The following is a 27,419-nucleotide window of genomic DNA, read 5'->3' as shown; positions in this document are numbered from 1 at the left end:
CTGTTCTTCAACTCCAGAATGGCACCTGTGTATCTCAAATAGTCCCATTTGAGTTAGCAGTGTATTAACCCCACTAAATAGTTTGAACTTTATCTGTGAATAGCTTCGGGTCCTCCATCAGTTCTGTCTTGTGGATGTTTTTTCATGGATGCATCACATCATAAAAACAGCAATGCAAACTATAATCGGAAGAGAGACAGAAACCAAGATCTGAGTAAAGGCTAAATAGATTCATAGATTCTATGCTGCAGTCATTTAGTTTCCACCCATCTCTGTGTAGGGGACAAATCTGCACCAAAAAGTAAAATTGTTTGAAGATTATTATATAAATACTTGAGCTCACATAAGAAGAGAATGTGTTTTTAATATTGGAAGAGCTGTAAGATGCATGTGCCAGATACTCAGCTGGAGTAACTGAGTGCAGCTATGCTGATTTACACCAGATGAAGATCTGCCCAGATGTTTAGGGAAGGGTGGATGGAGAAATATTCCAGATAGACGTAATTTACATTGACAATTGCTTCCTGAGCTCAATAGCTCTTCAGAGATGCAGAAGTATCTTGTAAGCTATCCATATATAAACGTCAAATCCCCTTTATTTTCCACTGATCCCAGGAAGCAGAAAGAATTGTAGGCTAATTCTGCAATAATGTGGATGAATGCCACACGAAAGCTTCTAAGCCTTCTGAGATACCTACATTTGGTTGGTCTAGATGATCTTACTGGTCTTTCAAACCTCAGTGATTCTATGATTTATAGAAAACCATTTCTGAAAAGAGAATCTGAGGAGGATCCCTGGGCAGGTTGGGCCAGGCAGAGAATTTTGTCTGGAAACATGCATTTTTCTCATGCTATGGTGTTAGCAAGTAACGTGGAATAAGGGGTGCAGAATTAGATCTAACTATAGAGACCAACTTATGAAATGGGCTGAGGGAAAGGAAGGGTATAACCACTGCTGAAGGGAAAAGGAGAGAGAAAAACATACTATATGTGGTCATATCCTCTGAGGAGCTTATCCTTGCCTCGGCACCAAAGCCTCTTCAGCCTTGCTGAATGGGAAATTGTATGCAGCACTGGGAAATACTAAGGCCAAATGGAAAGCATTAACACATACCATTGCTGCTCTGTGGAAATGTTTACTTAGAAAAGCTTGAGATTGAGCTGAGATACCAAGGTGATGGGAGTGGGAGGTCAGATGAAGAATGAAGCCTTGAAGCTCACTGCTTCAGGAATTCTGATGTCCCATCCTTAGCTCTGGCTGAGTGTGGGCAGCACGTGTCCTTTGGTGGAAGGTGTTCTTTGGCAGGACCACTGAATCTGTTTGCCCTGCTTTTCCCCAGGTTGCTTGCTGTGTATTAGGTGCTGCATGTTTCTTTGAAAAGTCTCTGCTTTGGGAGACGTGGCTTGTTGTCTCTTTTCCCTTTAATGAGATGAGGATCGCATGAGCAGGAAGCTCATTGCTTAAGCCCCCATTTTTCCAATTTCTTATGTGCAATTTAGGGTTCCACAAACATACTTGGACCTACGTGGCGGGGCTTTTTCTGCATGAATGTGGAGAGGGCTGTCACAGCTTGTAAAATCGTATCTTAAATATCTAAAAAGATTATCTGGAGTCCTAGAAGCCATGGCAGAGAACATGCAATATTTTGGAGCTGACGGCATACAGATTCTTGCAAGCTTTGAGTTGCCAATTCAGCCTCCTTTCAGGAAAGAATTGGGCTGCTCAGTGTCACAACTTGTGGGGAAAGCACCCAAAGAATAGAAAAGTCTTCACGTCTTTACCCAGTTTATCTGGTATTTCTAGGGACAGCGGTTATCCTCAATGGTCTCCGAAAGCCTTCTGTACATGATGACTCATACAGTTATACAGGGAGATAGAGTAGCTGGTTTTATGCAGTGCACCCAATAACCACATGCCTGCCGGAGGACTTCTCCTTAGCTTGCATGCCTCACCTCTTGACCTCATTTTCAAGCAGGAGTTAAACTATAACTAAATCGCTTTGCAGGTTGGAACAAGTGCCTGAGGCACTCTCTGCATTTTCCTCACTTAAAGCAGAGAGTAGAAGCACTTTGGACAGTGGGCCAGATTTCCAGGAGATGCAGTGTGGCCAGAGAAGCAGCTCTGTGGGTGGATCTTTATGCTCTGACTATGGACGGCCCCACTAGGAATTAGAGATAAGGAATACGGTTTATTTAGGACTGTGCTATATAGGAAGTGATTGGCCCTCCAGAACCTTTCCTACTGAATAGATTTTACCTCAGAACTGGTCAGGGTTTAGTCTGGGCTTCCATATTTGTGCAGTACCTATTGCAGGGAGGCCACTGCCTGCAGGTCCTATTGTGGTATGGAGATAAAAAACATGAATATTTGCAGCAAGGTGGACCCTGTGTTAATACGTGCTATTATGAGTTATGCTTTGGCCTTCATTCTTTAATTATACCTCTCTGTGGAGTGAGTTAAGCCCATTAATAACTTTCTCTCCCTCCCCTGTGCATCTTCAGAATCAAATTTGTTCAAATGGTGTGGCGAAATGTTGCAGATTTCTCTGAACACTGAAGACCAAATCAAGAGGGGTGACTTCAGTTCTGCTAGTATTCTGCCTGGAGGAAAGTTTTGTCCTTTGTTCGTTTCAGCAATTACAGTGATCCTGGCAAGCCTTTACCTTTGTGGTGAAGAGAGGTAAAATGTATGTGAAAACTGTAGCACCTGCACAGTAGCTTTGCTGCTTGGAAGGACCTATAATCGTAATGCACATGCAGTGGGTTCCTCTTTATGGGTTTCCCTGTAGATCCTGACTTCAACAGCTCCACCGGGATGGATAGCAGACCACGGGCTGTAGACTTCCCACTACCAAGTGGAGGGGACTAAGGAACCACAGTAAGCGTGGGTAGGAAGGGATTCTGCTCTGCTCAGAAATAGCATCTGCCTCTTATTGGAATAACGTATTGTGCTGGAATGCTGGCTGCTCACCTCAGGCCCCAGTTCTTCCTTTTCTTCTGCTTTGCAATCTACTGGGATGTTACCATGCAAAAGCCTGTCCAGCTGTTGGCAGGGGTGAAAATATCCTGCAGGATTTTGGGAAGCATCTGTGCTTTTCTTTGCTCTAGCTTCTAAAATGGTTGTGCAGCACTGACACCAAGTGTCTCACAGATGCTGTTCTGCAGCCAGCCTAGATCAATGGCTAATGCACATAGCCCAGCCTGGAGAATATATGCATTTAATGTGTTGTATGTGTATGTTTACCTGCTGGTGTGCAGTCACCCCTACGGATCTGCAACTGTAGTTGCTAAATGCTGCACAGCAACAGTAGGTAACATGCAGAAGAGGAGGAAAACGGTTCTGCTGAAGTCTTCATGAATGCATGGTAGGTAACTGCTGTCACTTAGACTTGCCTCCACAATTCTTGCTTAATCTTTGCTTTGAGTTCATTGGTGGGCCATTCACCCCAGATACAATCCTGCTTTGGTTTGAACAATGGTTCTTCAACTCTGATTGTTTGATTTTCTTTAGACTCAAAGACACTTTTACTCAGCTCTTGAGGCTTTGTTCCAGAGTCTTTCAGGGCTTGGATATTCCTGTATTTGTTGGTCCTTTCCATCACCTCACAATCCCAATCGATCACTCTTGGACTGTGTGTGCTTTCCCTCTTCATGAAGTCTGCACCTGGGCCAAGGCCCAGCATGGCATGATGTACCAGGGGCAGACCAGGATCCTCACTGATGCGTAATTATGGCAGAGGAATCTGGCTGCTTGTGTGGCTGCTCCTGCCCTTTGCTTTTGCAGTCACTTCAGGCTACAAGCTGAACATGCATTTGGCAGCAGGGGCAGATCTGGGTTGAGCTTCTCCTCCAGCCTAAAAAACCCAGTTATTCAGGACAGGTGAAAAAAAGACAGCACTAACAGAAGCTTGTTTGTAGGCAAGAGTACAGCATTTCTTCTTGTGCTCATTTGGAAGTGGAAATTATGTTAATCTTTGGCAGTGCTCATAAAAATTTGCAATTGTTGATGTGATTTTAATGAGCTAGAAACCTGCAGCTTATCCTGATTAATTGGGGATAAGGCAGTTGATTCAAGAGCTAAAAGCACAGACTGATGTGGGTTCCTTTTGCCACTGATCATATGCATTTGTATGGCAGTTTTTCCATGTATGGATGTGACTTTGTATCCTGTTGAATGTGTAGCTGGAGGCTGAGGCTGTCAGCATTGAGTTTCAAGGCACAAAATTACAGGTACTTTCTGTCTGGGCCATCCTTTCCCCATGGGTGAGATGCAGGCTATGACAGAGTGGTGTTTGCACATTTGCAGTGCTGTAGCAGTCTTGGCTGGTTGGTGAGCGATCTTAGTTTCCTTTTAATGTTTCTTGGTGGCAAGTTTCATAGCTGGCCAGTATTTGTTGTAGATCGTCTCCTGCCTTGACCTCTTCCTGCAGGTTGGGGCCAGGATGTGCATTGTGGGTTCAGTTTGCAGCCCCAAAATCTCAGAGCACCTGTTAGGAAATGACAGAGGGAAACTTTTCTCTTCCTATAAGGAAGCTTTCTTACATCTATATTTCCTGTCTTTTGTTTGTATTTTCCTGTACTGGGCTCGCTCTCTTCCTAGCATTAGACTCTCTTTATATTCTATTATTCTATCATCCCCACCAGATTTTACTTTTGCCTGGAGCCTTCCCGGATGTAAACCATCATAACAGCATTAGACTAGCCATTATTTAAGTTATACATTAATTCAAAGCTATAGTAGAACTCCATTACTTGCCAGTAACAGATTACTTATAAATAGTAAAATACTTTGTGGTTTTAGTTTTCTTCTTTCAAAAAACCTCCTGTGTCTTGGAGTCAGACTGTACTAACAGTCTATGACTGGAAACAAAAATCAGTTTCTTTTTATTACTTTATTGTCCATGAGGATCTGGATTTGCACCAGGGAGCAGACCCTGCTCTGCTGTGGGGACCCAGTTGCATAGACCTGGCAGGAAGGTGCCACAGGAGGATGATGATCAGACAGATGGTCAGATGTCCGTGCTGCCTCCAGCCTCCTCTCCCAGTAGTGCTCAGCTCCTTGTGAAACTGCCATTTAGCAAATCATGGCTCAAAAGCAGTAAAACTGTCATATTGTTCCTGTTTCCCAGTTCCTTATTTATAATGTAAATAGACATCCTTTTGGGAACCTGACCTTTTTCTGTGTTTGCGTTTGATTATAATTGAACTATTTGCATAAGAGACCAATTTTCCTTCTCGGCTCTTGTGGTGAGTACACCGTGTTTTCTATTAAAGGAGTCAGTTTTCTGATTACTAAGGCAACTAAGTAGGTTTACAGACAATAATGTCATAAAACATGTAAAGTTATTAGAAGTACAACCTATTCTTTTTTTTTTATGGGCAACCAGGATATTAAAGGACTCTTTCTGCCATCTCCCAATTCCTGCCTATTTATTTACCAAAGGGACCAAAGTTCCCAGGCTTAAAGTTCTGCATTACACCTGAGGCTGTCAGGGGATGTGTTTGCTATTTGGGCTCCATCCCTGTGAACTTAAAAGACTTTAAGAGCTTTTTATTGTAGCAAAAACTTTTGGGTTAGAAAAGACCTTCAAGATCACCATCCAACCATCAGCCTCACATATTGTGTCCCTTCACTAACCTATGTCCCTTACTGCTATGTCCACATCTCTCTTAAGCATCTCCAGGGATGGGGACTCCACCAGTTCCTTGGGCAGGTTAGAATGTCACAAGCCACTGAGTGATCTGTGGACAACATTGCTCAGGCCAAATCTCAGACGCAGTTGTGCTTTGACCTTATTTTTCTTTTTTCCCCCTGAAATTCAAGAAACCACAAAGACTTCAGCTCCTTCAGAAATTGCCATGAGATGAATGGTGGTTATTAGGTGAGTGGTGATGCCTGTGAAGCAAATAGCTCGTGCCCTACTCTTAAAACATGACAGAAGCACGTCAGAGATGTGGAAGCAAAGAGGAGCTGTTAGTCATGTTGGCTCCCTGAAAGCCAAATATTCCTCCTGTTTAAGCTGTCCAGAGCCCGTCAATGAGATGACAGTTTGGATAGTGTGAATCTGGCCTGCAGACTGGCATTATCTGTTGTCACCTGCACAGTTAAAAATTAAGCTGAGGAGGACTGTGTTGAAGGCCTGTTGTGCTGAAGTTATTGCTTTATTTCTTCTATAAAATCTTGTGTAGGAAAGAGGCATTGGGCTGACCTTGCGACTGATGGGAGCTCCTCCAACTCCACCACATGCTCAAACATCACTGAAGAGTGCTCCTTGTCTGTAAAACTGACATTAACCATGATCACTGACTTTGTATGGGAGCTTCATAATGCAGTGTAAAGCTCTACCTCTGGGGTCGCTGCTGGTTCCCTGTGCAGAGTGATCTGAAAAACCTTGGTTTTATCCTGGGAAGTGACCTGAGGAATTTCAAAAATCCTTAGGTAAGCTGTGTCTCTGCCTTTTGGCTACAAACAGCAGAATATTACTATCCCTGAGGGCTTTCGCAGGAGGCTTCAGGACAGAGGGTATTTCAGGGGACTGCCTGGGGAAGAGAGGGAACAGGGACTGAAGGATGCTGCTGAGTCTGTTTGGAAACTGCCTGAGTTCCATAAAAACCGATTCAGATGTGTCCTCAAGCAATACAAGTAAGGGGCTGGGAACTGAGTGCTGTTCAAAATCCCCACCTCGGAGCATCCCTCACGCTCTGCCCTCCCAAGTTTTCTTCCAATGCTAGATGCACAGACTTCCCTCACTGCTACAGATTAAGGAAAGGAAGCTCCAAAAGGCCACCCTGAGCAGCGATTTTTCAGCTCCCACCTCAACTCAACGTTTCTTTCCGAGAGCTGCTTCAGGACCTGTCACCCCACTCCTGATCTCGCAGCTCCATCTGCTGGTGCTATGCGCATCCCAAAAAGGGCGCCGTACGCCCTCAGTGGGTGTTTTCCTTCCGTGGAACAGGAGCTGGGGCAGATTTACTTGCAATATACTTGTGAAGAAAGACCCGTATTTTTGTTTTATACCAGGAAAAAATTGAAGGAGAAGCCAAAGCAATTTGTCTTGAGGGTGATGCTGGCATCAGTTTCGGGGCTCTGAGGAAGGTGAAGGTCCTGGCACCCCAAACAACTCTTGGACGGTTTTTAACCAAATAGAAAAGATGTTTAGGATGAGAGGAGGGGTAACTTGTGAATAGTGCAAGATTATTATTTTATTCTAAAAAATAAGGCTGTGGATATCCTAATCTTGCTGGGTGGGTGTATGTAATCTTTGCCCTGAATCAGTTGGGAAGTAGAAAATGTCTATGGATTTACTGAATTATTTTTTTTTAAAGCTATCTCTTCTGCCTACGTTTCCCAGATTGAGGAAAATATCTCCTGATCTCAAAATGGTTTGTTCAGGATGAAATCAACAAAGAGCTGGAGTGACTCAGGTACTGCAGCATTCCATTTGTAAACAGCAAAGTATCAGTGCATTGAACAGAAACCTCAAAACTCCCTAACAGCTAATGGTAAGTGCGATATCTTTTAATCGAGGCTACCCTGGTTGAAGAATGCCCACACAAACCAGCAGCCTGTCCCTTCCCCTGCTTGATCTTGGCTGTTTTTCCCTGCACCCCTGCTATTCAGCTGCCTCCCAGCTGTGTTCTATCTCTGCCATCCCACTGCTATTCAAGATGTTCAGGTAACATCTGCACGCTGCCTCCTTGCGCAGGCTGCCACTAGGGAGCACCACCAGCATCTCTCCTCCTCCTCTGTGCTGGCAGCAGTGTAAACGCCCTGGCCTTCGCTGAAAGGCCAAGGACAAAGAGCTCTAACGATCTTTCCGGCTCCTAAAGCATCAGTCAGCTCTGTCAGAGGTCAAACCGAGACCTAATCCCACAGGAACTTTGAAGGTTTGAAAAAGAAGTATCAAGCTGCTCAGCAACCTGAGGAATGCGGGAGTTGTCCTTAGTAGCTCACCCCCTGTATGAGGACACTGGGATGTGACAGTGTCCTTTTTCCTTGGGGTAAAGCCAGTCATTGTGTGATAGTAACACCAGACAACTCTTGTTGGTAGTGGGAAAGCTGTTTTATTCTACCTGTGAGGAACTCCTCATCTGTCTTGATGGGGTGTTGTGCTTAATGGGATGTCTTCTCATAAACCTTCTTGCTGAATCTAAGAAGAGGCAGAGCTATTGGCTCTTGAGAGCTCATTCACCCATCTCTTATTCTGTGTTTGCATTCAGTTTGATACCTGTGCTTTGCTAAGACAAGAAAATATGAGATTACAGGTATTTTCTGCTCCAAAAATGAAACTTTGGTCGGAGTTCAGAGTGGTTTGTAGTTGATACAATGGCCAGAATTGTTGCAAGAACTCCTGTCTGCATCCCAACCTTTGTGAGCCACAGGAAGGAGGACATTTGGGCTGGATTCAGGTGGATTCAGCTCAGTCCTTTGGTGCTCTCCTGCTGTCTTCTCTCTATCCTTTTCTTGGGTGGACATTCCTTGGAATGGGCACAGTCCTTTCCATCTTTTGGCTGTCAAATTTGCATGAAAATGTATGGTTTTACATTACTTCCTTATCAGGAAGGTTTAAAAATTTTAGTCATAGAATGGCTTAAGTTGGGAGGGTCCTGAAAGGCTGTCTGGTTCTAGACCCCCTGCCATGGGCAGGACTGCCAACCACTAGACCAGGCTATCCAGGGCCCCATCCAACCTGGCCTTGAACTCCTCCAGGGATGGGGCATTCACATCTTCTCTGTTTCAGCGCCTCATCACTCTGAGTACAGGATTTCTTCCTAACATCTAAGCTAAATCTTCCCTCTTTTAGTTTAAAGCTATTCTCCCTTGTCCTATCTCAACCAAATGTATAAAAAGTCAGTTCCTCTCCTGCTTGTAAGCTCCCCTCAGGTACTGGAAAGCCACAGTGAGATCTCCTTGGAGCCTTCTCTTCTCCAAGCTCCCTCAACCTGTCTTCATAGGAGAAGTGCTCCAGCCCTTTGATCATCTTCATGGCCCTCTTCTGGACAGCACTCGATAGACATTAAACACATTTGAGGACTTTGCTGATTGAATACAGGTGGGGGAAAAAAAAGCACAAGCTCCTATTACATTGTTATGCTGTATAAGCACCTTGCATAATTATCTTAGCCCTAACATAATTTTAATTATGTTAGAATTAGTGCAAAGAATTTTATCTGAGACTGATGTAAATATTTTTTGCTCTTGCTACTTTGATGTGCCTGGAAAGAGATTAAGGTTTGCTTTGATAATTAGTCTGTTGCATGTGGCCAAAAAAATTCATTACAAACACAGTTAATTAAGTTGTCAACAAAGCTTTGGTCTCCAGTGGGTGAGAATAACTCAATAATTTTGTTCGGCTTGACGGGGGATTTTCGTTTTACTGCTGTCAGCCCTGGCTGCTGGTAGGGGTACATGTCAGAAAGGTATTTTCCAGGTGCTTATGTAGCTGTACATGGTGTCCATGGTGCTGCCGGGGCTGTATTGCAGGAAAAGGAAATGTCAGATTTATGCTCAGAAGCGCCACAACTATGTCCTCTGGAACGCTTTCTTCCTCGTATGTCACAAGAAGTCAAGATCTTTTCCCTCAATATCCTTATTCAGTTATAGGATCACGTTCGCCACCTGGGCATGGATGCAATGCATGCTTGGGGTTACAGTAAGGCTAGGGTGAGGGTGAAGGTTAGGGTCAGGTTTAAGGTTGTATTTCATTTTGTTTGGGCTAGGGTTAGGGTTGCATTGTATTACTTCGGGTTCCATTGCGTTGCCCTCTGTTCAATTGTGGTGCCACCACCTCAGGAGTGCAGACTTCACTGTGGTGGACTTCTCAGTGTCCCCAGGATGTTGACTGGTGCCTGAAGGCTGTTGCCACTGCTCTGCTTGGTCTCAGGTAGTTGATGGGGAGCGTGGGGTTAGGGCATCGCTCAAGCTCTGAGTACCTCCAAGTGGCTCATTTCCATTTCAAAGGGCCCGTTTGTTTTATCTGGCAATTAGCTTGCACCCTCTGTAGAAAACGACTCCATAAAAACAACCGAGCTCCCGGCCAATCTCCCCTTTTAAATATTTTTTAAGTGCATGATTAATACACTTCCCCAGCCCCTGTCTGGGACTGTGCGGGGAGGTCAGGGAGCAGGTAAATGAAAGAAAATGGCTTCACTCGGCATTGACTGGGCTATTAATCACTGCCCATTTTCTATAAATCGTGGCAGATGGCAGAAACAGGCAGGTACTCATGGGAAATGACACACTGTGCATGACGGGAATCGTGGATCGCAGCCGAGGACCAGGAGAGGACGAGGTCACTCCTTACCGCATGCGCCCTGCTTGCACCACACCTGCACTTCCCCTCCGTGCAACAGCATTGTCCTCCAAAAGGGGCTGCAAAGCTTCCTTGGGCAGCCTGTTCCAGCACATCGCTGCTCTTGTGGAGAAGAAATGTTTCCTAACATCCATCCTGAACCTCCCCTGGCATGCTTTGAGGCCATTCCCTCTCATCTTCTCACAGCTGCCCAGGAGAAGAGGCCGACCCCCATCTTGCTACAACCTCCCAACTGTTTTGTCCACAGTTAGTGAATGGCGGCAGGTCAGGGTGGTGGAAGGCAGCTATTTGTTTTGGAAGACACACAGTGGTACATATATAAAAGCAGGAAAAAGAAGAATTTATATGGAGAGTTATCACCAGGTGAGAGAAAGTGATCCAGGGGGCAATAAGCGGGGTCTGCTGCTGGTCAGTGAGTAAAGGGATGGATGGAACTGTGACCCCCAAAATTGAGATGGGACAATGATAACCCTGAGTGAGAGTGTGTGAGCTGTGCGGAGCCCCAAAGCAGCTTCCAGACCCTATGGTGAGTTGGAGCTATGGAGCAGCAGATGTGGGATGCGTTGAGAGGAGACGACTGTGCTGTAGCCAGGAAAGCTGCTCACTATAAGAGCAGGCTGGGTGATGGGGAGGATGGCACAGGGGCTTCAAGCATCAACTGGGTGGCCCTGGCAGTCACTGAAGTTGTCATTTCCATCCCAGTTCCTGCTGGAAGCAAAGGAAAAGCACTGCAGGGGGGACAACCTGCTCCCCTTCCTTGGGGTCCTCTGGCCTCCAAAAGGGTGAAAAAACCCTTTTTCTGGCACCAGTGGCCCGCCCTTCCACTCAATGCAAACTGGATGTTTTTCACCCCAAAGCAGGCTCAGGCTGTGCTGTCCCTGTGCCCAGGGCCTGCTGCACACTCCAGGCTGGAAAATCTGAGCCCATGCATTTCGGGGAGGGCTGAGCCTATGTCCCCCACCCTTTCCTGCTCCCCCCGCCTGCCTCACAGGGGCCTAATATTTGTGCGTGTGTGTTTTAACACGGCATATGGTCTTCATTACACGCAGACTTCTCACTTCCATAATTATACCATGATGGGAGTTCCTGTCAAAGCCATAAAGCAAATTCTCCTCCCCCGCCCCGTCCCTCCACCTCCATTGGCCCTTCCCATAAAACTCACAGGGGTCCCAGTTTGCGAGGAGAAAGAAAACCCCATTAACCCTTTGCTCCCTCCCCCCTCAGTGTGAATGGAGAAAAGAGCTGTGAGGAAGGGGATGGGGTGTGTGTATCCAAATTTTGGGCATGTGCGAAAGAGCATGGCGAGGTGGTGGTGCCCAAATTGTGCCATGGAGAGAGGCAAGTCGTAGCCTGGCTCAGTGCTCCTCTTGCTTCCTTTCTTGTCATATCCACCTCCAAAATGTGAGCCCCTCTGGGTAGCGCCTGGCAGCTGTTTAACAGCATACAGTGACGCTGCCCTGCAGTTTAGGACAGGAAATGAAGGCGGCTGTATCTGCAGGGGAAGTGAGGCCAGCAGACAGCAATTACCTGTGCAGGAGCTTGGCCAGAGCTCCGTTCCTCCAAGAGCTGCCGTGGGGCCGGACGCTGACGGCCAGGGTACAGGTGCTGCGGGGCTGTGTCTCATATGTGGCCGGAGTGGTGGGCAGCAGGAAAAGCTTGAGCACAAATGGGAAATACTGTTCATTGTTTTGTTTTGTTTTTGTTTATATTTAAGTGCTCTTTTAGTCTGTGATGGATCAGAAAATGGACTTGGCTGTCTCTGTTGTGCACTAGAAGTATTACATATTGGAAAAGGCATCTTCGCCCAGCTTGCTGACCTGGTGTTGCTTTGCTCTTTGGGAGATGTAGGATGTCCCCTGAATGGCTGCACAGGGCTTGTCCCAGCATCCCACAAGCGATCCTGCTCATCTCAACACTCACCAAGGTGGGAAAAATCTGGTTTCCCACTAGGTGGTGGAGGAGAGCTTGACTGAAAACCCTCCTGTTTCCCACAGCTGAGCACAAAGGAAAGGGGGCTTGCATAAAATTAAACCCTGCTGTTTCATCTCAAATTCCAGTAGAGCCCAATCCACCACATGTACCGGCGCAGGAGCCGGAGGGAAGGCAGTGGGGAGGTCCTGCTTGCTACTGGCTCCGCTGTGAAGGCACAACATTTTTGTCACCTGTGGGTGTTTTATGACACTTTAACAGCTGGTGTTTGGAAATATGGTATGGAATGGTCTGCAGCTATTAAATAGAATAGGAAGTGTGGGGGTGGAGAGTGTTCACACTGATCACGAGAGAGTTTAGTGTCTCTCTATATCTCATCGTGGAGCTGTAGAACTTTGTCACACATCTCTGCTGCCTGCTCACCATGCTTCAGCACCTTCGGTATTTTCCACTGACATTAATGCTCTATATTTTCACTTTCTCCCCTCCTACAAGTCAAACTCAGATGCACTGGCAGCTCCCTTAGTCCAAGGTAGGACATGGACAGCATGAATGGAGAGAGGAGGAGGCTGACAGCAAGAGATTTGCCACCTCCGGGAGGTGATGTTTCCCATTGAGACCTCCAGTGCTCCCAGGGAGAGGAGAAAAGTGGCACAGATTTGGAGAAGTCCCACCTAAATCATCCCTTGGCCCAAAGGCAAGATCAAATGAACCCATCTCCTGCCTGACATACGTGTATTGGTCTAACCGGTTTGAGGAGATCTCTAATGGGAGGAATTCTGCAGCTTTGTCACAGTCTACTTTATCCTTATTGTTGGCAAGATATTCTTGCTGTCTAACCTACATCCTTACGGCTGCACTTGAGGTCTTTGACTTCTTGTGCAAAGTGGGGCACAAAAAACTCTGCTTTTCCTTCTTCCTGGAGTTTATTGCCTATCTGAAGCCTACTACCTCACCTCTGCTCTGGAAATTTCTATTCCCTGATCTATCCTGTGTTCTGATCCTTCAAACTTATGTTCTGCATGCCCTTTGCCATCACCCAAAGCTTCCATGAAGTGCAGGCTTGGTAGGGATGAGCCAAGTAGGAGATACCACCACAGGTCAGTGCTGAGGGCCCTTAGCTCCTACTGACTAAAAAAAGACTACCTGGAGCTTTCCCCCTGTGCTCACTTTAGTTCATGCTTATTGCACTCCTCTGTGGGTTCAGAGCCAGACCTTAAGATAATTCAAAGCCCAAAGTGGATCAGCTGCACACAATGACACAACACCTGGGGCTCACTCAAATTCTCCTGGACAAACTGGATGAGCAGGAGCTGTGCAGCTGTGCAGGTAGAGCTGGAGAGCTCATGGTCCCAGCACCAGGCTGGGATGCAGGATGTGGGCTGGGATCCTAGATACAATAGCTGGATGGGAGAAAAGTGTGATGATGATCTGAACTTGCTGCAAGGATGTGACAGTGTGTTTAGAACTGAAGGTCTTTGCAGCTACTTTAGAATGTTCCTGCAGCCTTGAGGTGGTGATCATATGAGGATCACATCACATGAGGATTCAGAGGCATTGTGTCCTGCTCTTAGACATCAAAGTTGGATGCTTGAGTAGGAACATCATCATTTTGGGTTCTGGAACTAGATAATGAATGTTGGAGCTAGGCGATCTTTCAGGTTCCTTCCAACCCACATCATTCTATGGTTCTCTTATTGTTTTTTTCAGAGAGACTCGTGGTAATGGTAGTCATCTCATAATAGGGTCTAGGAGACAGCAGGCATGAACTTCCTTTTTTCTTTTCTTTTTTCTTTTTCTTTTCAGTTCAAGAAGGCTTGAATACTTGGTGTTAGCTTCTCTGAAGAGAAAGGTCCCCTCTCAGGAATAAGACTCTCAGAGGTCCTGGATGCAAATGAGCTTTGTGGCCACAGGCTGAGCTGAAGGGTACTCAGGTCTCAGTTGGCTCCATAATTCCTACACAGTGACTGTCTTGGGGCTTCCAGCGCCTTCCTTTTTCACACATCACCTTGTGCTACAACATGATCCCATGGTCCCTATGTGCAGTGTTAGAGTGAAATTTCTTCCAGGAGAGGCAGATCTGCAAGTCTTCGGGTTTGAAGGATGATAAAGTGAAAGGAAGAAGGGTTGCGTGCTTGAGGAAGAGGATTGCATTACAAAGAAGTTTCTAACCCTGGCTCTGCAGTGGCTTTGTGCAAAGTGGTGGCTGTTGGGAGCCCTATGTGAGTTAAGGCGCTTTGGGAGATTCAGTTGGTTTCAATCCTTTGTGATCTCTATTTTCACAATAGTTTCCAAACCTCCTCCTCCTGAGAGCTTTCCTGTGTGCCACACGTGGAGCAGCCTGGTCAGTACAGTGAGGGATGCATTTGTTCTGCTCTAATTTTAGGCTCTGAATCTCCCTTGGACAGGAGCAATAAGGAATAAACAAAACTTGTGTCAAAACACTCTTCTCAGCACTGTGTTCACCTTCCAGCTTGCTTTTCTTTTGGACCATTTCAAAGTACTTTGCTCTTTAATGTATTAATCTTGACAACAGGCCAGCAAAGCCAGGAAGTGCTGTTCTCTTCCCCCTCCTGTTTGTATGGATATGGAACTGAGGCACAGATCAGCTAAGCTGACCCATGGCAAGGCAGGACAAAAGGTCCTAGATGTCCACAGCCTCCAAAGTGCTTTTCCTTGTACCTTTTCAAAGGATCTAGAGGCAGACCACGGATGGATGTGAGCGAGGGTGAAGCAGAGCTCCAAAGGAGCGTGTTATAGAGATGGATTACGCAGTCTCAACCAGGGTGAGTGCTCTGTGTTGGCCTGAGGGTTTGGGGCAAAAAACTCTTTCAGTTTTTCCTTTCTTAAAAAGCAAGGAGTTTCCCAGACAGTTGTGACATCAAGTGTCTGTGTTGGTGGGAGGGGAGGAGGATGAGGCTCTACATCATCATTATAAGTGCTACTGGACCCCCCAAAAGGCTGAGAGTTTGGAAAGCGTTTGCACAGTCAGTTCCTTCCCTGAATTATCTGTGCTGGAGGCTCGTGAATCTTGGAAGGAAAGACCTTCTCATGAGATTTGTGGTGTGTCCATTCCCAGCCAGAAATACCACAAGAAAAGCCTCTCTTGGGGAGATCCCCGCTCTGACCAGGAAATACAGAGTGATGAGAGAGTAAGAAAAATCCAGATGTGGCCCCTATCTGCTTTACTGGATTCTGGGAAACCAAGTTCTCCTTTGTGGAGTACAGATTTGTCAGGCGTCTTTCTCAAGCGTATCTCGCCTTCATGTTTGCCAGCTATAATTAAGTCAGACCCACATATCAAAGCTGTGTGTGTGTGTGTGTTTGCATGTATGAAGAAAGTTGCCAGCAGATCACTTTCAGTTATTTTTCTGCTTGCAGATGAGGAACTGAACTCACTCCCACATTCAGTGAGAGCTGTGGCCCAGACAGCTGCCTTGGGAGAAGCATTGGCTTTTCTCCTGGTGGGCAAGTCTTGCATTTCTGAATGACTTTAACAAGAAGTGCTTAAGTGCTTGAGTTTTGCAAATTGAAGCAGTTAAGCAGTTGCTTCACAAACAAGCTGGTTCTTGCCCTTGCTTTCTTGCATGGTTTTTCTTGCAGTGTTATTACCTTGCTCACTGTCCCAGGTCAGCCTGGGAAGCACATGAATCAGATTAGAAGCTTTCTGCTAAGAGGGGCTGGGTGGTGTGAGCAACAGCTATAGGGAGCATAGGAGATGTTTGCTGAATTTTGGAAGTAGCAAACTCAGGCTCTGGAGGGGCATTTGCAAGGAAGGAAGACATCCTGAGTTTTGCCAGGTAAGTGCAAGGCAGAAGATGGGGTTAGGAGATGTTTTGTTGCTCCAAATGATGCTGATGCTCCTTCTGCAGCTCTGCTCTTCTCATTAGATGGCTGTGAAGCCCACGCTCAGAAACCACCAGGTAGCAGGAGGGCATCACATGACTGCTCATGAGTGCCCAAACTGCTTCCCATGGCTTATGCAGTGTTGGCAAGGATTTTGGTGCCAGTTCTCCAAGGAGAGCCACAGCAAACTCCTGACCTGGAGCCTCTCAGCAGATTTCCCAATGATACAGGAGAGATACTGGGCGAGGCCTTGACAAAGCAAAGTGGTAAGTGATGGTGTCAACAGCCTCTGTATCAAGTGTTACTTGGATTCATCAGGGCATGGTGGTGGGCTGCGGGTCAGGGATGCTCTGAGCACTGGGCTGCAGGGACATGCTTGTATGTGTGTGGTGCTCCAGGAAAGAGGGCAGCTGTAGGACACCATCTACCATTTTCAATTGTCAAATCTGTATTGAAACCTGCAAAACCATTAATCTCATCCAAATATTTGCTATTTGTTATGCTTAGGTAGGGAGTAGATACACTCAGGTTACGTTTCTATTTAATAATAAAAGGAACAACCAACCTGAACTGCTGGCCATAACTCCCCCTGCTCCTCAGAAAGGTTCTTTGAACATGGTTACTTGGCCCCAACCCAAAAGCGTTATTCCCCAGCAGAAGCTCTCCAACATTTATCCATTGCAAACAGATTCGACAAGTGCCTTCAATTCTCTAGTTACCAGTGCACTAACGAACATCTGCCAGTGTTTCTTGCAAGTTCAAGGACTTGGGCAGGCAGTCATCTGGGGACTGAATTTCTCAGTGTGTCTGAGTAAGATAAAAAATGGATTGTAGATAGTGGCAGAATCTTCATCAGGGATTCATAGCACTTCTCAGATAACTACTTCCAAAACCCAAACCCTTTGGTTTGTGGCTACTTCTGGCAAGTGGGGCTCTGAGCAAAGAAGTGAATGTTTCTAGGACTAATACAAGAGCAAGAGATGGAAATCATTTTTAATTTGTAAGTAAGTTAAACTATTCCAAGCAGTCAACCTTTACTGTTGCTGGTGCTAGTCTGAGAGAGTTTGAAAGCTTCAGGCTACCATGGCATTGATGGGTTGGTAGACTAGATGATATCAGTGGTCATTTCCAATCTTAATTATACTATGAAAGACCTTGTTTGCCTGTGTTCTGCTAGTGAAGATGCAAAAATTGCCCAGCAATGAACATGCAGCCAAGGCAGCTGTTAAGCCTTGCAATGAGGCTCTCTGAAAATACTTCTTGGGATTAGTACTGGAAAATAACTATAGGAAAGCTGCGTATGAAAGTCAAATCCTTGAACCACCAGAGTATCTCCTCTAGGAGGTCACTGTCAGTGCTGTTCTTGTACAGCAACAGGTGCCCAAGCTCTGCAGGCCAGTGACGGTGGTACGAATGGCTGTGCAGTGCACAAATCATTTCTGACAAAATTAAATACCTGATAAAGAAATTCCACTACCCATGGTGGGAGCAAATCATGCACAAATGACTAATAAATAGCACCGCAATCTCTCCTTAAGCTGTGATTTATCTGGCTGGAGACTTATTAAAGGAGCGTTCCCCCTGTGCAAAAATTATTTGCACAGTTTTTATCTTGGTACTGCCTTCTTTGTATTCTCCAGCATCAGAAGCCCCTTCCCTGTTTGGCAGTCCCACCACACTCCCTGCTTGCTATGGCCCCAGCTCACCCTGCTGCCATTTTAGGGATCTCCCCCAGTGCTGAAGGGCTTCCCTGGATCTTTGCTCTCTTCTCACCTCTGCTATCCAGATGTGGGCAAAGGGGCTGCTGGGTGATCAGTTTGTGCTGCATCTTTCTTCACTGCTGAATAGGAAAATAGTCTTTAGTTGTCAGTGAGGTTAACGTTCACTCCAGGAATAGCTTAGCCTGGAGAGTGTAGAGCATTAAGGGAGCTGCTAAATCTGTAATGTAATTTAGAAGTTTTTGTCCTCTTTGGAGATGCACATCCTATAGACACAGTCCCTTTTAACAGGCAGAAGGATATACAGATGTAACGACTTCAGGTTGCTAAAGGTTTTCCAGTTGGATATTAGGAAAAATTTATTTTCAGAAAGAATGGTGAGGCATTGGAATGGGCTCCACAGGGAGGTGGTGGAGACTTTATCTCTGAGAAGAGGATGGATGTGACACTGATTTACAGGGTCTAGAATGGTTGGTGGTTGGACTGCATGATCTTATTGGTCTTTCCAACCTTAATGATTCTATAATTTAGAAAATCTCAGGGCTTGAAGTAGGCAATGAGGAGAAGAGAAACAGACGGAGCAGGAGCTCTCCTTGCTCTTTGCAGGGGTGAGAAGGAGATGCACTCATATCTCTTTTTGATGATCCTTTGGGCAGGAGTGCCTCCAGCCTTAAATTCACTGCGCTGCAGTCCTTACTGAACAAGCAGGTCTGGCTCTTCCAGCACGGCCCAGAAGGCACATTTGGTCCAGGTGAGAGGGGATCAGACAGGAAGCTGCCCACCCAAAATGGCACAGGAGCCCCCAGTCTTGAGGGGTAGGATTATTTCTGGCAATAACAGCAACAGCAGGGCTTGGCTGTGAGCAGGACTCCTGCTGCCCAATCTATGCCATGCTCATCAGCCCCTTGTCCCTGCACTGTGCTACCACACACGCTCGTGTACAGATGTATGCACATTTCTTAGAAAGGCTGAAAGATTTTCTGCTGAACCTCTGCTGTCAGAAAACGCTGCTCTGCCAAAATTGAGCGTTCTCACGGGAGCGTGTCAATTCGGACAGAGTGAAGTTTTAGGGCAACAAAAATGGGAATAACTCATTTTCGGAGAACTCACAGCAGTCAGCAGCTGGCTGTCAGGAGGGGCAGTGCAAGTTCTCAGTCTGGAATGGCTTCTCTTTGGCACCGCTGTGCACTAATGCGTACCGCAGTGTGAGTCATTGTATGAAACATATAAAATGAATCATGGGACAGAATGCTACTATGCAAGTATAGACTGAAAAGGAAACATGGGATGCTCTAAACAAGAAATATATACGAAACATAAACATAATGGAATGGAAAACCTATAAAAGAAGTAATAAAAAAAGAATGTAAAAACAATTGTTTCAACTGACCTGAACCAAAGTGTTTTCCAAAGTGTGAGGGATTGGTTGCAAATTCCATTTTCCCTTTTGCATTCAAGTTTTTATGTTTATGTCAGAATTCCCAGCTGAAGGGCAGCATTCACACTGACCAACTTGCCACAGGACAATAGATGTATGGATGTGCATATAGATTCACATAAATATAACTGTGCTATAACTATTTGCCTGCCTTTCCCTCTTCCCACAACATCTATTCCATTCTGAAGACTGAAAAAGTATTTTTCTTTCTATTACAGACTTACAGAGTGACCTAGCTGACATGGGTTGCAGCCAAGAGCAACAGATTCGGCAGTGATATCCCTGGGTGTGGAGCTCAGGCATTGCATCTGTACCAAAGATGCACAAGTGGCCATTGAGCTGTAGCTCTCTAAGTCCTCCACAAGGCTCGGGAGACATGGGATGCTTCACTGGCGGCTTGATAAGAGGGAAATGCTGCTTTCCTGTGAGTGAGTGAAGGTAAGCCTGGCCAAAACCTGCATCCAGCATGCCCCCACAGGTCAAGGGCAGGATATCTGGCTGAAGGTGGATGTTTCCTAATACACGGTTGTTGGTAACCTAAAGCAGGTTTATGACAGAGCCAAGACCAGGCATTAATGCAATAGACTAGTAATTCAATCACTTTATAGAAGTTGATCTGTCCTTTTTATTACAATTATTGTCAGCCCGGGTGTTTCGTTCCATCACTGAAAATAAACATCATTTATCATACTTGTAAAGATTAGCCCCTGACAGCTCCAGCTCTGCTTTGCATAAATGTGTATTAATGTCTGCTCTGTCTGAAGTGGAGAGAGAACTCTATATTTCACAAGCATGATTAGACAGTGTCACTGCTGCTTTAAGTAATGTCTTATCATGACGGATAATCAAACTGTAGGGAAAAAAAAAAAAAAAAAAACAAAAAAGGCAGTTTCTTGCATATGCATTCTTTTGTGTTATGGTGCTGAAAAGTAGTGGTAGTTTTGTACCTGCAGCACTGAGGTTTGTGGTGTGAGGACTCTGGGCTGGTGAAGCCGCTCTGGCTTTCAGGAGGAGCATGTAGCTCATCTGCAATGTTGGGGCTGTCACCATAGATGTCAGTGAAAAATTTTCACTAAGGGGGTGATGGCACAGCTGTCCAGAGAAGCTGTGGATTCCCCATCCCATGAGGTGTTCAAGGCTGGGTTGGATGGGGTCCTGGGCAGCCTGAGCTGGTGGGTGGCAACCAGCCCATGGCAGAGGGTTGGATCTGAATGTGCTTCAAGGTCATTTCCAACCCAACCATTCTATGGTTCTATGTGACTATCTCAGTAATCTCCTTAGAAGACCCTGCAGCCTACAGCTCTGCCAGGCTTGTGACTGTCAGTGCAGGTTTTTCCGTACATCAGGCTGAATTTTATTTGGAAAGTTACAGCTAAAATGGTGCTGTCATTTCTGAGAGTGAGAATAAGGGAAAATGTGAAGCCCAGGCTAAAATATTCTGACAGACATTTTCCAGAGAAGCAGTAGTGCCTTTGGGCCTTGGAGCAAGACCTCTACAGCTGGCATGTGCCAGCCCTGAGCTGAGGGACAAGCATTTGACTGCTCCTATCAAAATATATTCACGTGGAGCCAAGTTATGTACTTAGTTACGTATGTGTGTGTGTATATACACACGTGTGTATAATATATGTGTGTGTATATATATATATATACATATATATATATATATGTATATATGTATATATATATATATACATATATTTTTGTCGGTGTGTACTTTTCAGGTTGGATATTAGGAAAAGCTTTTCCAGTAGATGGTGATGCATTAAAACAGGCTGCTCAGGGAGGTGGTGAAGTTGCTGTCCACGGAGGTGTTTAAGAACCATGGAGATGCAGCATTGAGGGATGTGGTTTAGCAGCAACATAGGTGATAGGTAGATGGTTGAACTAGATGATCTTAGAGGTATTTTCCAATCTTAATGATGCTATGGCTCTACTTTAGATATATTAGAACTCAAAAGTCCAACTCTGCCTCTCCACAAACTCAGTCTATGCTCCAAGCACTACACAAAGGGTTGTGTGTCCCTTCAGCCACCGTGGAGGACATCTGTATGGCATTAAAGGGATGAAGAATGACTGGAGACATGAGCTCTTGGATTGAGGCAAGATGTTGCCAAGAACATTTCCTTGTTTGCTGAACATTTGCTCATAGCAAACAAGAGAAATGCACAGGCACACGATGTCCATCATGTACCAACCACAATTCAATTTCCTGCCTTCTTGAACGTTGGAGAGTTGCTCTTCCTCATGAAAAAACATCAGATCTGAAGAAGAGTTCTCATCTGGTTTGGAATTGAATCTAATGTCACCAATTTTAGAAACTGAGAAAATGAAACCAATCCCCATCTGTGCTCTTTCTGGTGAGCTGGAGAAGTTCAAAAGCTTTTGTAATTTCTGGATATCTTGTCCATTTTTCACAAAAGCCCAGAGTTGTGGAGGAGAGGTACTGTGATAGAGTTTCTGCTCTCATTGTTATGGGCTTGTAAAAGTTATTTCCAATTCTCATGCCTTCAGGGGAATACAAAACCAACTTGGAGGCATGGATCCTTACAAGCAAACTTGAGATGAAACATTTGATTAATAATCTTATCATTTCTAACCCAGCTACCTTATATTGGAAAGCTTGTGATTGAGATCAGTGTTAATTGAAGATGATGCCTTAAAATTAGCCCACTGTGGAGGTATCTCATTGAGTCACTTACGGCGTGATAATATATCAAGTGCCATATATGAAAATAAATAAACCTCTGACAAACATAAGTAAAAGCTACTTCTACTATTAAAGTTGAAGTGTTAAAAGTTTTGGAGGTAGGCTGAGCACTTATATTGCTGTTTTTCCTTTCTATACCTGCCAGCTCCAGCTTTTTCCTCTTCAGGTTGCAAGTCCCAGTGTTTTCACCTGTTCAGCTGCTGCGGGGCTGACTGGGAGCTGGTGGTGTAATGCTGTAATACTATGTGATAGAAAGTGTAGCAATAGTAATGGGGTGGCACAATCCTAGGTTGCAGTAAATTAGAACAAAGCCAAACGCAGCAGCTGTGGACATAGAAACAAAGGAAAAAAAAAAAAAAGACTGCTTAACTTTAAAAGGCCTCTTGCAGGCAGGGAGATCTAGCAAGATACCCTTACCTCCACTGTCAACCCTTACATGAGGTTTGCATGTACCTGAGCTCCCCTAGTGTGGCCCTGCCTTCCCCCCGGATGCTTGATCACTGCTTCAAGCCATGACTCAGCATTTCCACTACAGGTGGCCATGCCCTTCCTTGAGGAACCTGGTCCTGCATCATGGAAAAAAAAAAAAATTTAACAAAAAACCAGCATCTGCCTCAAAGTAGGCCAGGTGGAGGAGCCAGGTGTCAATGGTGGAAGGAAGGAGGGAGGAAGGCCCTGGGATTGTCAGCCATCCATGCAACGCTGCCTTTAGCCAGAGGTATTAGCAACTGCCATTTTCTGAAGTGCTAAAAGCTTTGGACACAGATTACCATGTGCATATTTCAATTTCTCTTAAATCCAAGGAGATTTCCTCTTAGAGCACACTCTCTCCCTCTTCTTATTTTTTATTCATCTGGATTGTGCTTGATGGGGACCGTTAACTGAACGCAGCATATTATATATTACTTCAATAAATCACCACCATCCAAAGCATTCAATACCATGCAGAGCAGTAATCAGGGGGAGTCTTAATCACTCTTTAAATGGTTTGAATTTATGCTCTGCTTTCCACAGGCTCCCATGGCTGCTGGGAAGGAAGATGGTAGCCTGCCAGCATCGCACCCTCCAGCTTGGTGCCACTGGTGAGGAGCTGCTCCTACGGAGTTGAGAACACACAGGCATACACTGGATCCTGACTTTGTTTCAACTGGAAAACATATTTGAATATAGACTTTTCTTAAAAAAAAAAAAAAAAAAAAAAAAGAAAAAAAAGAAAAACAGAAGAGAGTCAATCCAGCTGCTTTAATCCTTACTTCTTCTTGTTCTGGCTGTTTGCATTTGGTCTGGGCAACTCAGAACACCATCCTGGATTTTTATCAGAGAGTGGGAGAAGGGAAAAGGGGGGGGGGAGAGCTGGCTTAAAAACCCAAGCAAACCACAGAACAGTAAGTCTAATTTTTGAGCAAATTGATTTATGATTTATGGTCCGACCCACCAGGAGTTTCCATGTGGGCACAGCTTTCCAGCCACGTGTCTGCTGGAGGTGGGTGCCTGGTGTCAGTCTACCAATGGAGAGGTATGAGCCTTCCTCCCTGACCTTCGCCTTCCTCTTGCAGCAATATGCAGATGTACATGATGTCATTTCTCCTGGCAACTGTGAGAAAAAGAGAGAGAACTTCATAGCAGGAAAAAGAAAGCCTTTCTTTGGGAGTAAGTTAATTGTGGTGGGCACCACGAGATCAGCCACTGGGCACCGTGGCCCAGCAGGCTGCCTGGTGGGCAGCGAGGTTATTGGGCTCATTAACCACAACTGCATGGGCTGTGCCAGCCTCTCCAGCTCAGAAATACTTTGTGGGGCCCTTCAGCTGGAAAGCAAGAGCCTCCCCCTGCCTTCAAAGCCCCACTGTAGGGGACATAAATCACTGCTCTCACAGTGAAAATTGGAACAAGACCTAAGTGGAGCTAAGAGGCAACAGCTGAGACCCTTAAACAATAGTCCTACACACAGGAAACTCTCCCATAATGGCAAGTCTAAGTTCCAAGGAACTTTGAGATCTGCCTATTGGGTTTTTCTCCTTCTCCCACAACCCCATTTGGTTTTTCATTCAATTCCATGTTGTTCGTGTCTCTTAATAGGGGATCCTTCATTATCATTATCCCTAATAGTGGTTTATTGTATTAGTTACAGTTAATTTAAATGGTACTGAAGCATTGAAAACAGATTGCAGATGTTCTGAAACAGATGTTATTTTAATGTTTAAACAAAATCATGAATATTTATAGGTCATTATTGCCTGGGTCGAATTAGACTCTTTAAATAGTAATGTATGGACTGAACGTCTTCTGAAGGAAACAGTCCAAAAAAGGTGAATGGAAAAACACTGTAATACAAAGATGTGTAAATAATTTCTTCTGGCTTACTGAGGTTTCCTTTATGAATGTCTGGAATTAATTACTGTTTTATTACTAAAACAGGTACCATTCTTCCTCTTTTACTGCACTTAACTCAAGACAAAGCTTCCACCACAGAAACACCCTTCCAGCTCCGTTTCCTGGAGAAGACACCCAAGAGCTCCCTGTGAGCTGACCTGAAGCTGCAGGAATATTCTGAGGTGGAATCACAACAATTAGAGCAAAAATAAGATGATGCAAGGACACTGCTCACTTGGTGTCAGCCTTTCTTGTGGAAACACAAAGAGGGTTTGTTGATGCCACGTGCAGGCTGCCTCAGTTTGAGCCATATTTCTTTCTTTATGGAGATGAAGTTAGTCTTTAAGGCATCAGCTCAAAATGGCTTTTCTTTCATTACAAAGTTATTTAGTTACGGGTAGGTAACTCTAAATGACATTTCTACATCTTGCACTTTATTAGTTGATCCTAGCTGTTAAATTACACAGAGAGCGCAGCAGAGTATGGCGGGGGAGTTGAGTGTGCTGTGGCTAATTTTGGACAGGGTCCAACCTTCTGCAGTTGGAAATTTGCCTCTGAGATGATGAGCTTGTGCACCTCCCTCGGGGAGGGCAGTGAAGTCAGAAAGCAAAAAGGACTGGTGAAGAATTAAAAACAAAAGTGTAAACACTGGGCTATTTTCCTGCTCCCCAGAGAGCTCTGTGTGTACTGAGCTGTGTACTGCTCAGGAGAGGAAAAGCTAGCTCAGCACCACTGATTTACTCAAAGGGTGGTGAGGCAATGGCACAGGAAGCTGTGGGTGCCTCATCCCTGGAGGTGCTCAAGGCCAAGTTGGATGGGGCCCCGGGCAGCCTGAGCTGGTGGGTGGCAGCCAGCTCATGGCAGGGAGTTGGGACAGGGTGGGCTTTAAGGTCCCCTCCAACCTAAGCCATTCCATGATTCATTGACTTGGGCTGGTGCTGGAGATGCTGCTGGCAAGGGAATAGAAGACTACAGAGACACCCACCCTTCCTATATATAACTTTGCTTTAATCTGTGGAGAAGATGCACTCTAACCTGCAGCATAAAGATTGTTTTTCCCCAACTCCAAATGTACTAATTTGGAGGAAAGCCTGAGTCCTCCTGAAGCTGGCAGGACTCCTTGTCAGCGTGCACAAAACCCCAGAGCAGATGGGCACAGATTTTGGCTAAGCACAGTAGCAGTTGTTGAGTGTTAGGGTCTGTAATCTCATCCAGGAGCATCCTAGCAGCTGCCTTTGCTTCTCCCTGTACTGAGAGGCATGAGTGTGCCTCTCCTTGCACCCAGCATCACACTGCTGCCACTGCAGTTTTGATTTCTATGGCCAAGAATGCTTCCTATTGCCATCTCAGCTCTTGATTTTAAAAGCTATACTGAGAAATGACATATACCTAAGTGAAGACATGTTTCTTCAACAGCTCATGTTTGCCCTTCCACAACTTCCATGTCCTAAGGATCATGGAAAACCTAGTACAGGACATTACTTTCAGCGGGCTGCCAGAAAGAGAGTTCATTTCGTTTGATGACAGATTAATACTGATTCACAAATTAATTTTGTCTCTTTGTATATCAAGGGTGTCTGCAACTTATTTAATTTGTAATAAATATAATTATAGAAATGAATGAGCTATCAAGATTTTTAAAGTACGATCCATCAATGTTGGCATAACTTGTAATCCTGGTCATTATAAATAAAATGGGTCTTTTGCAATATGGAATGCAATTTTCCCTGTAGTTTGTCTCATTATTTTCTGACATGTGGGTTAATATTAAATTACAATGCCTTAATTTTCAAATCAGGGCTCAATTTGTAAATAAGAGGTTAATAAATAACCTTTCCAGCTGGAGGCCTTCATTAAAATAAACTTTTAAATGAGATATTTGCCTCTTGATTGAAGCACTGATGATACCAACATTGTCTCATCCTATACACCGCAAAACAAAATAGAACAGAGCTTGCATGGCTGCCAGAGAACACTATGCAAGGAGTCAGTGTGCATCCAGTGTTTCCATATGGTCTTTCAGATGTCTCACATAACTGGAACACACCGTGACCTGCTCCATCACTGCTTCCTGACACGTGGAGCACAGACCAAGCTGTGCTTCACTGAATGCGACCTCAAGCACACTATTATCATCTACAGGATTTACATACTAGTGTTCTTAGTTGGCCATTCCACTTGTGCAACGTAGCTTTTTGCTTCTGTCTCTCTCAGCTCACGTGTACTCCTGCTTGTTACCTGCTTACTGCTATGCTTAATGTGATGGGCTCTTGCATTGTGACTTTCAGCCAGTAGTAATTTTCTCAACAACATTCACATTGTTGCTCACAGAAATTTCATGCTCTACAAGGCTGTAGAGCTGAATTGTGTGTGCAAAGATGAAAAGTTCTGGCTTCTCCACTGAAGGAATCTCAGTCTGGTGATGTTTGGGCCATGAACCCACACAGCATTGCTTCCATTGCTAGCTGGCCAGCTCAGACAAAGGCTTTTTCCTCACTAGCTGAAAGGAAAGCTATATTATTAGATATCTGTCCACCAAACACCCAGAACATCTCCAGAATTCAGCAGGAAAACTCAAACTTCTAACACACTCTTCACTGAAGCAGCATGGTGCTCTATGAGACATTTCTAGGTAAGGCAGCTAGAAATAGCAAATGTCCTGTTTGAAACAGCAGATGTTTGGACCTAGACATCGGGGGAATCTTTAAAAAGCAAGTAGTCCATTCATATCACTTTGACCAGCTCAGCCCCACATGTTTCAGCATAGATCCACAGTGAGCAGCCTCATGCCTTAGTTGGAGCTAGGAATTGCAAATATCAACCAGGACAAGTTTTGTCTAAGAAGTGACATGTTCTGTCCCGAAAAGCCCCAGGAATATAAGGCAATTGTGACCAGTGAGGACAAACCACATTGTTCTCCTACAATGCCATATCAACATCTCCGCTGCTTGTCTACAAGAGCATTTTGGCTTTTATATAGCTAGCCACACTCAGGCAAAGCGCAACACAATCTCATCTTGCAGCTCTGCTAAGCTGCTACGCTCATCTGCCTCCAGCAAAAAGTCCCCTGAGGACAGAAGCAGCCCATATCCTTT

General features: G+C 45.1%; 1 long non-coding RNA gene across 1 annotated transcript; it reads left to right on the top strand.

The window, feature by feature from the left end:
- Positions 1-6,377: 6,377 nt before the first annotated feature.
- Positions 6,378-23,236, top strand: LOC122164875. Its single transcript, XR_006170331.1, has 6 exons — positions 6,378-6,439; positions 7,353-7,503; positions 14,935-15,028; positions 15,624-16,354; positions 19,463-19,682; positions 22,969-23,236. It is a non-coding gene; the product is annotated as an uncharacterized LOC122164875 (long non-coding RNA).
- The last annotated feature ends 4,183 nt before the right edge of the window (positions 23,237-27,419 follow it).

This window comes from Centrocercus urophasianus, unplaced genomic scaffold (genome assembly GCF_019232065.1).
Source record: "Centrocercus urophasianus isolate 14NV4802_14NV808 unplaced genomic scaffold, USGS_Curo_1.0 seq_28, whole genome shotgun sequence".
NCBI lineage: Eukaryota > Metazoa > Chordata > Aves > Galliformes > Phasianidae > Centrocercus > Centrocercus urophasianus.
This window is presented reverse-complemented; position numbering and strand designations above follow the sequence as displayed.